Source organism: Morone saxatilis, unplaced genomic scaffold, assembly GCF_004916995.1.
Source record: "Morone saxatilis isolate NCDOM2014 unplaced genomic scaffold, NCSU_SB_2.0 Contig18, whole genome shotgun sequence".
Taxonomy (NCBI): domain Eukaryota; kingdom Metazoa; phylum Chordata; class Actinopteri; family Moronidae; genus Morone; species Morone saxatilis.
Genome location: NW_023339740.1, coordinates 29,065,721 through 29,074,169, shown reverse-complemented (window position 1 = coordinate 29,074,169; position 8,449 = coordinate 29,065,721).

Below are 8,449 nucleotides of genomic sequence, written 5' to 3'. Positions count from 1 at the left end.
TCTTGATCCTTGTTCTGTCTTAATTGGCGAGTTTGTGGTTGTACCCACTGCTGCTTGTCCTATGTTATTATTTTCTGTTTTCTAGGAGCGATGGACCCTAATGTTGATCGCAGGAGCCTGCAGCCACTATAACAAGTTATCAATTTGGGAGTGACTAAAGTGTTATAGGACTCTGTTACATTCAGACATGGCATTGGATTGAACACTGAAGGAACTCCTCCTTACATTTAGCTACAGCACCCTCAGATAGACATCTGCTGTAGGAAGTTTTGCCGAATGGCTCTAAATCTAATAATGATAGAATGCAAAGTTATTAAATAATGCGCAGATAGGAAGGATTACTGTGGAAAGGACTATAAATGTTCAAATCTGCCATATGAGGTAGAACGAGGGTCGAAGAGTGTGATTAAACCAATGAGTTTGGGTTTATTTACACACGACGAAGCCCAATGGAGTCTATTAATGAGATAAATGCATTACTAAGGCTGTCATTGTCAACACCACATGAATTTAAATCACCTACAATAATTACTTTAGCTGATTTAAGGACTAAACTGATAAAAACTCTGAGATTCAGATATAAAATCAGAGTACGGTCCCAGGAGCGCGGTACACTATAACCAAAAGACTGGGGCTGCAGAGTTTTCCAGTGTTGGAGAGTAAGACCTAAGAACAAGGCTTTCAAATGAATTCATAAGTTTACTTTAGGTTTAGGCGTCCCCATTAAAACACTCGAATCATTATATGGCTGCACTCCACCTCCTCGGCCTGTGCCTCGGCGGGATGTGAGTATTAATATGGACTGGGGGGGGTGGATTCATAGACTAACATACTCTCGTGGGACAACCAGGTCTCAGTAAGACAAAGTAATCAATATCAAATCCTGATATAATTCATTCACCTGAAAACAGCTTTAGAGGACAGAGACCTGACATTTAACAGTCCACATTCATTCTTTTATGTGTGTGCTACCTGAGGAGTTAGTTTTAATTTTTATTAGTTTCTGTTAACTCCTCTTGTTCTTATTTCTTTATAATTTCGGTGGTCGGGGGCCAGACACAGTCGTCTATGGTGGGTGGGTTTTTGCGGTTGCGGTTCAATCTTTAAAGCCCATTAATAACTTACATGACCGGGTGGACGACCTTGCAAGCATGAGACCAATGTCACGCTCAAAGCTCGTGTCAGGCTATGAGCAGCAATGCGAACAGTTACAGGCTGATGTGTCATTTCATTGTGCGCTAGGTTCCAGGTAGTCATGTATTTGTAATGGGTAACACATGAGCATACAACCTATCCTTCGCCCGTTCCACGCGTATCTTGACGGTCCAGTTTGCGTCAACGGGATCACTTCTGCCAAAACGGTCATGCAGCTTTTCCCATTGCTAAATTTGCTGACTTCAGAGCGCTATTTGAGTCCCCTTCCTGGATGGATACATTAGGTCATTTAGTTCATATGTTGCAGTACCTTCACTCTAGCTTTAAAGTGGAAGAAGTAAGGATAACATGGTGGCCAGTCAGAGTGGCAGGCCCCTCCGTGGATGTGCCCCGAAACACAACCTTTTAACTGCATAGGCCTAATTACCGTGATAGAAGCACTAATATGAAGGGAAAAGCGACAAAGATACACAGTAAACAATGTGTTATGTCAGCTGCTGCCTCACCCTTTTTCCTCCACCCTTTCTAGTGTTTCCCCTCCAAAGCCAGTGCAGTACGTAAACCGGGCTCCACTGCTATCCAGACTCCAGAGAAACTTGGTTTAGTCTCCACGTGCCTCTTAGTGTGTCACGTGTAGATAGGCTAGATGACAACTTCATGTTAAAAATGTAAAACCTGCTGTGCCAACCCGCTAACTGCCGCTACGCACAGCTTCAAGTGAAACTTATGTCAATCAGGGACGGAACTCAGGCTCGCTCACATGGGGCACCATTCTACAGGGTGGGCGCCCCAGGTACAGCAAAGGTACCATGGTGATATACCCTAGCTTAAAAGTTAGCCTGTGAATTCATCCTTTATTGGGACGGCGAGTAAACCACACAAACAGGAGAGAGACAAACTGCGTCTCTGCGGTCCAACTTCAAGCTCTGACTGTTGGTCAGATATCGTACTTGATGTTTTGTGTTAGCTTCCACCATGTTACATTTAACATCAAACAGACAGACTGCCAGCGGCAGCGCAGGGGGCGAACGCCTCTTCTACTATCCTCAACGTCACAACAGCAGGCATGAGGAGGATGACCGAGAGGGAGGATACACAGAGTGTGACCAGAGACGACGGAGCAGACGACATTCCAGACGTACACAGAACTAGTTCAACAGAAAGATGCCCGAGGCCGGCGGTCCCACACGGAGGAGAGAGAAGACGGCATTAAAAGAGGAAAACCAAATGGACTAATCAGCATAGTAGCAGACAGCGACATGGAGACAAACAGTCTGTGGAGACATCAAGTCCAATAAGAGGCATCCGCAGGCAACAGAGGAAGGTACATAACAGAAATACAGACAACAAGCTCATGTAATCCGACAGGATGTTTAACTGGACTTATGGGCAGGATATTTAACACTAATGAGGTTTGTAAAACTGGTAAAAGCTACTAATATGTAATATTTTATATGAATACAATAGACATTTAATGTGGACAGTTCGGTAGTTCAGTTGTGGTACTTTATCCGCAAAGTTTTCAACAGATGTTCAAACCATCGACAAAGATAAAAGATGCCAAATGGAAGCTAAAATATCCGGATGACGGTTGCTGCCAACTTACGGTGGTGGGACGGTCAGTCGAAGTCAGGTCTGTGCCAGTAGTGATCAAGATCCGGGTGCCATGGTATGGAGGCCTGGCCATACGCCTGACCCGACTCATGGCAAGCAGGACTCAGCTGTCAATCATGATGTGAAACCCCCTTTTATATTTTTACTAATTAAAACCAAACTGATCAACTGAACAAACATGAGTGTGATAAGAACGACCTAAAATGATTTTTGAGTTTGTCCCATTTATTAACAGGAGCCAACTGCCAACTTATGAGCTATACTGCAGTCAGCCACCAGGGGGAGATAGAGTCTATACTGCAGTCAGCTGTCGTCCATCTTTATATATGTGGATGGTTCAAACTCAGCGAAATCATTTTATCCAGGTAACACTGCGTCCTCTTTTCTTTTTGTTTGGATGTGAGAGACCCCCTAGTGGCAGAAATTATTTAAGCTTTTTGGTACGTACAGTAAAAGTTTTACTCTGAAAGAGGCAAGGTGGAGCAGCTCTCTGGTTGTTTTTGCTGTGTACTGATGGATAGAGTAATGTGAAGGAGAAAATAATGTTTAAAGAAGACAATAATTAAGCCCTGAAGATTTCTTGGTATGTTCCTGTTCTTGTACCAACTTTGATCTCTGTGAGTCTCATTTTATTGTTTTTCTATCTTCTCCTTGTTCTTCAACAGCCAATCGACTTCCCCTTTGGCACCAGAAGGAGAAATCTGCAGCATCTCATCATTTGAATAATTTTCACTTCTATCTTCTCTGTCCAGCACAAGTTCAGGTGAAATGAAAAATGTCTTTTTAACATGAACACAAAGAAATGGACCAAAACTTCTGAGCACATAAGTGTGCTGCCCCACTTTGACTTGCACGTCTTCGCCTGAGGGTGGCAGTATGACGACAAGAGTAGAGTTCAACAATGTCTACAAAGTCAATCTGCAGCCGAACTTTAACAGTGCCAATCTTTTTAAGAGTAAAGAGAACATATGCCTGTGAGTATTGTATATGTATAGTGGTGTATGTTGCTGTTACTGCTGTTTCTGTAAGTTGACAGTTCTTTTATATTTTCGTCGCTATGACGATGCTAATTTGTTAGCTTGTATATGGGGTTTTACATTATATGTTAGCATTAAGCTAGCGGACTTTATTACTTGTTAGTATAATGGCAGCGTCGAGTGCTGTTTCAAACTGTGTTGAACACCTTTGATATTTAGAGATACATATAATGTGATAGTATAATATTTAAATTTTCTTTGTTGTATGTATTTCAGTTTTACTGTCAACTTCAATTGGGAGTCATAAATAAACCCTTGAAGAAAGGAAACTTTGACTCTTATTGGAGAACTGTTCGCTGTCTGCCAAACTAAACACATCCTACGTTCAGGGAGGGCAGAATAATAAGCATTTATTATTTCCATAGTTTTATACTTTTGCTGTTAGTTTCACCGTTTAATGTTGGATTTATTGTTGTTTTGCTGATCTGAGCCACACTGATACAAAGCAGCAGAGCTGCAGGTAAACAGGCTCACATTAACAATCAATCTATTCAAACTACAATTGATTTGTTTGTTCAAGATCATTAGCATATTTGATTAATGGCGACGCAAGTCTTGAGGAGGTTCACAACAAGGTCAATGCCTCTTATGAGCAGTCCTTATATGGGCGTAGTACAGAAGAACAGGAACAAAACCTTTTTAGGTGTTTTATTATTGAAGAACCTCAATTTCCCTGTGCACTGCAGTCGGTACTGTTGCACTACAGACAGATAACACATGATGCCGGTGGCTTCACCTGCTGATATGTGACAGATTGATTTCAGGTTGTTGTGGAGTCTGTTAAGTTTCGTCGTTCACTGTGACCACAGTCCTCCTGCTCCGTCTTCCCACCTGAGAACGCTTGTGTCACAATACAGATATACCAAACAAACTGCAGATAGTAGCGTTATTCTAAATATGATGCTGACATAAGAACGCTGACTGCTGTTCACTGAACGGCCACTGGTGGCGCCGTTAACAACAGTTAACCTTTAATATCTATATTAAAAAAGTTAAATTAAAAGTGCTCCAGCCTGCTCGACACTGGCTCAGTGAGAAGTATCCTAATATTTTATGGACAGCTGACGTTCTCTGCATAAATCATTGCCTGTCAAACTTTTTGCCCGAGAAGTCGACACTTTTAAAAAGTAACTTGAGATAGAGACGTCAAGGCTCGAAGTCGAGGCTCTCGCAGGTCACAGACACTGTGTAAAGACTTCTCCACTCGGCCCCTCTGAGCGGTTCGTGTGTCAGCGTTTGATGAGATGGTTGGACGGTCCTGTCCTGTTTCATCCCACTCTCTCTCTCTCTGCTCACTCCCAGGAGACTTTGCGGACTGAACTCGCAGCGCGGCACTCTGGGAAAGAGCTGCCACTCTCGCCTCCACCCTTCGTCTCAGTTCTTCCGACTGTATCTTGATTTGCCTAAAGCGAGACTCTCTCTCTCGCGCTCTTTTTGTCTCTCTGCCTTCGTTCCTTTTTGTCACTCAGAACAACCCGTTAGTTTCTCTCTTCCTGTCACAGATTCTGGGAATAAAACAGAGAATAAAGACATTTTCATTGACCTCTTGTAGGTTTCTGAAGGTGTTTGACCATCCGATAACCACGTCTGAGAAGGTTCACCGGCACCTTCAGTCCCCCAGTTCAGTTTATTTCACAGAGTCTCTGCTGCAGCTTTAAGAAAACAAACGATCGGACGCTAATTGTCACAAATGAAGCCTGGAGCCTTGGGAGCAGCTTCAATGGATCAGCTCCCAAAATGAATGAATGAATGTGCAAACAGGCTCACTAACCTTGATCATGTGAGAATTCATCTTTTCAAGCTTTAAGCATCTGAGACCAACCTCAGAGGTCTGGACCAATCAGATCGATCACAGAACGACACTGAAGACTTGTCTCGATGGAAAAGATATTTTCTTCCTTCTCCTGACTGATTTTAATCGTTTTATGGTTCATTGGTCTGATTGGTTGAAAACACTTGATAGTCAGATGGTTGAACAGGTTCTAATGACGACTTCAGGTCCTTCAGGACGGCTGTGTCTCAGGAGGTTGGTGGTTCGAAAGAAAGGAGCTATACGTACAGTCCGTTTACCTTTCACCTTCATTATTACCCTGGGACCCCCCGGCTGATTATCCAGAGACACAGCAACAGAGAAACCGCCCCGTCAGCTACTGATCACTTCCTCCGCTCTCGCTGATTGATCACAAACCTTCAGGGTTACTCAGTATTGCTTCTATAACTCCGGTGCAGAGCCCACAGGGTCCAACGGTGGTAGCTCAGCTCGCTCTATCAGCGCTGCGCTACAGGCCTCAGGCTCTGCAGTCCATCTTCCAAACTTTCATTATACGACAGTTCATGCCATCTTAAAAGATATTACCCTCAGTGAGACTGACATCTCTGGTACTCCTCTTTTATTTATTTCATTTCCGTCTGTGAAACACAGAGTAATTGAATAGACTGAAAATCTGTGTTTTCTCTCATAAGTAAGAAGGAAGTTTGTGTGTTAAAATGAGCTTAGCTGGTAGAGCTTTACACTGTTCATCTCCTCATTCAGTGTGTGAACGCACATTTCCACCAGTGTGACAGGAAAACAGGATTATGTAAGTGTCAATGAGGAAATATGGAAATTATAATGAGAAATGTTCTCAATATTTTGAGATATTATAAGATAATAATTATAATACGGCCTAACATTTTTTTTTCTAGTTGTTTTATATACAATTAAAATAAAAACACAATTCTATTTTTAAAAACGTTTCATTTGGTGCATAATAATAACAATAATAATAATAATAATAATAATAATAATAATGAAGATGCAAATAGTTTAGGCCTTTGTTTGTTGGCTGCAAGATAATAAAAAAACACTGTTAATCTATACAGAAGTAAGATGTTAGTAATGGTTGTAACTGTGTTGTAGTACTTACAGCCGTGACCCAGAGCTGACCCGAGCGCCCCCACTGCAGCCGGCCGACGCTGGAGAGAAGATTTTACTTCCTCTGAAGAATTAAATCATTATGTAACGATGACACTGAAACAATTACAGCATGCCTCATCAGAGTCTTTACATCAACCGCTGTTTGTCTGACAAGTGATGGAAGGACGAAGGATAAATGTGTAACTGCTGCCTACTAATTATTTTTCCTTTTTGAAACCTCCAGTTAGCTGATGGAGAGTTCGGAAAGAAGCCAATTTGGCAGAAAGCGATTTCCCTGGCTCGTATCAGCCGGTCTTATTGTCTCCGTCTCAACTGTGGTGCATTACAGTGAGACACACTGCACACTGTACATACAGTACCTCCCTGTAATTACCTGCATGAATGTTTCATTTACGTTTATTATTTATTACATCAACACTGTGTGACCACTTGTTGGCATCAATTAGACGGCTGTAAATGAATTATGAGGGCTCTGTTTTAAGTCAAGCACATTATTATTAACGATGCCTGTTTACTGAAACACACCTAGAAACAAAAGGGTAAAATGAGTTGAGTATATTTCCAGGTTTTATCGTCAGCAATTATTAATTAAAGCAATTAGAGTTAATTGGAGTTGTTGGAGGCGAACTTTCCCTTCGTTACGGCCTCAGAGGCAAACAGGAGGAATTAAGGAGGCGTGTGAGAAAACAATTAAACCTTAAAATCCTCTAAAATCGCTAAATATGTTTCGGCTACTACCCAAATAATTCAAAGGAAACCTGATGAAAAAAGTCTTTTTTACACGTTTAGATCACATCCTCAGATGTTTTGGTATTTTGTGGCATACATAGAGCTCCAACATGACTATTTATTTGCATTTTTGGATTTCGTCTCTTCGTTTTGGCTGAAACACAATAAATTTGTGTTTGTACAGTGATAATAAAGTTGAGTGTTTGTACAGTGATAATAAAGATGACGCAGGGTGGAGGATTTTGCCCGTAGGTGACACTTCACACCATGGTGCGTGACCACTTGTCTCTTTCAGCGAGTGTCTGTGTGAGAGAGGCCGACAGAAAGAACGAGCGCGGCGGGTTGTAGGTTGGATGAAAACCAGGACGCTGTCATCAGTCGCACGCGCTTGTGGACGCACGTTTATTCAATTCATCACACTCGCCATCAGCGTCTGTTTCCTTCTCAGAAATCCCAGTTTGCAGTGGACACACACACAGACCGAGTGCTGCCACTGTCCGTCTGTCTTTGTCAAAGCAGACCTCCAGCCAGCAGCTGACATCTGACATAGCAGAGCGCTGTGTGTTTAAAGAGTAAAAACAAGGTGATGAAAGAAACTGGAAACAGCCGTAATATCACTCTCCACCAGACTCCAGAGACAAAAACACAGATTTTACCTCACAGACAGTAACATCGTAACTTCATTCAAAGTGGACAGAAACTAAATAAAACTTTAAAACAACTTCACCAACTCTGGTTTTGTCTAAATAAACCTTAAATCACTGATGGAAACAGTATTTTAGTGGCTCTACTCTGCTGTTCACATAGTGGAATTATGGTGTGTGTGCATGCAAGTCCCTCTATGTTCACATACCTATATTCATGTATTCATTTAAATTCATATATACAACATTGTTTGTTTGAAATAATTATATAATAACACGATTCCTCTGATGAGTTGTATTAAAGTTAGAACTGGCAGTGAGACTACAGGTTGTGTAAAATGGAGTGTCACTGA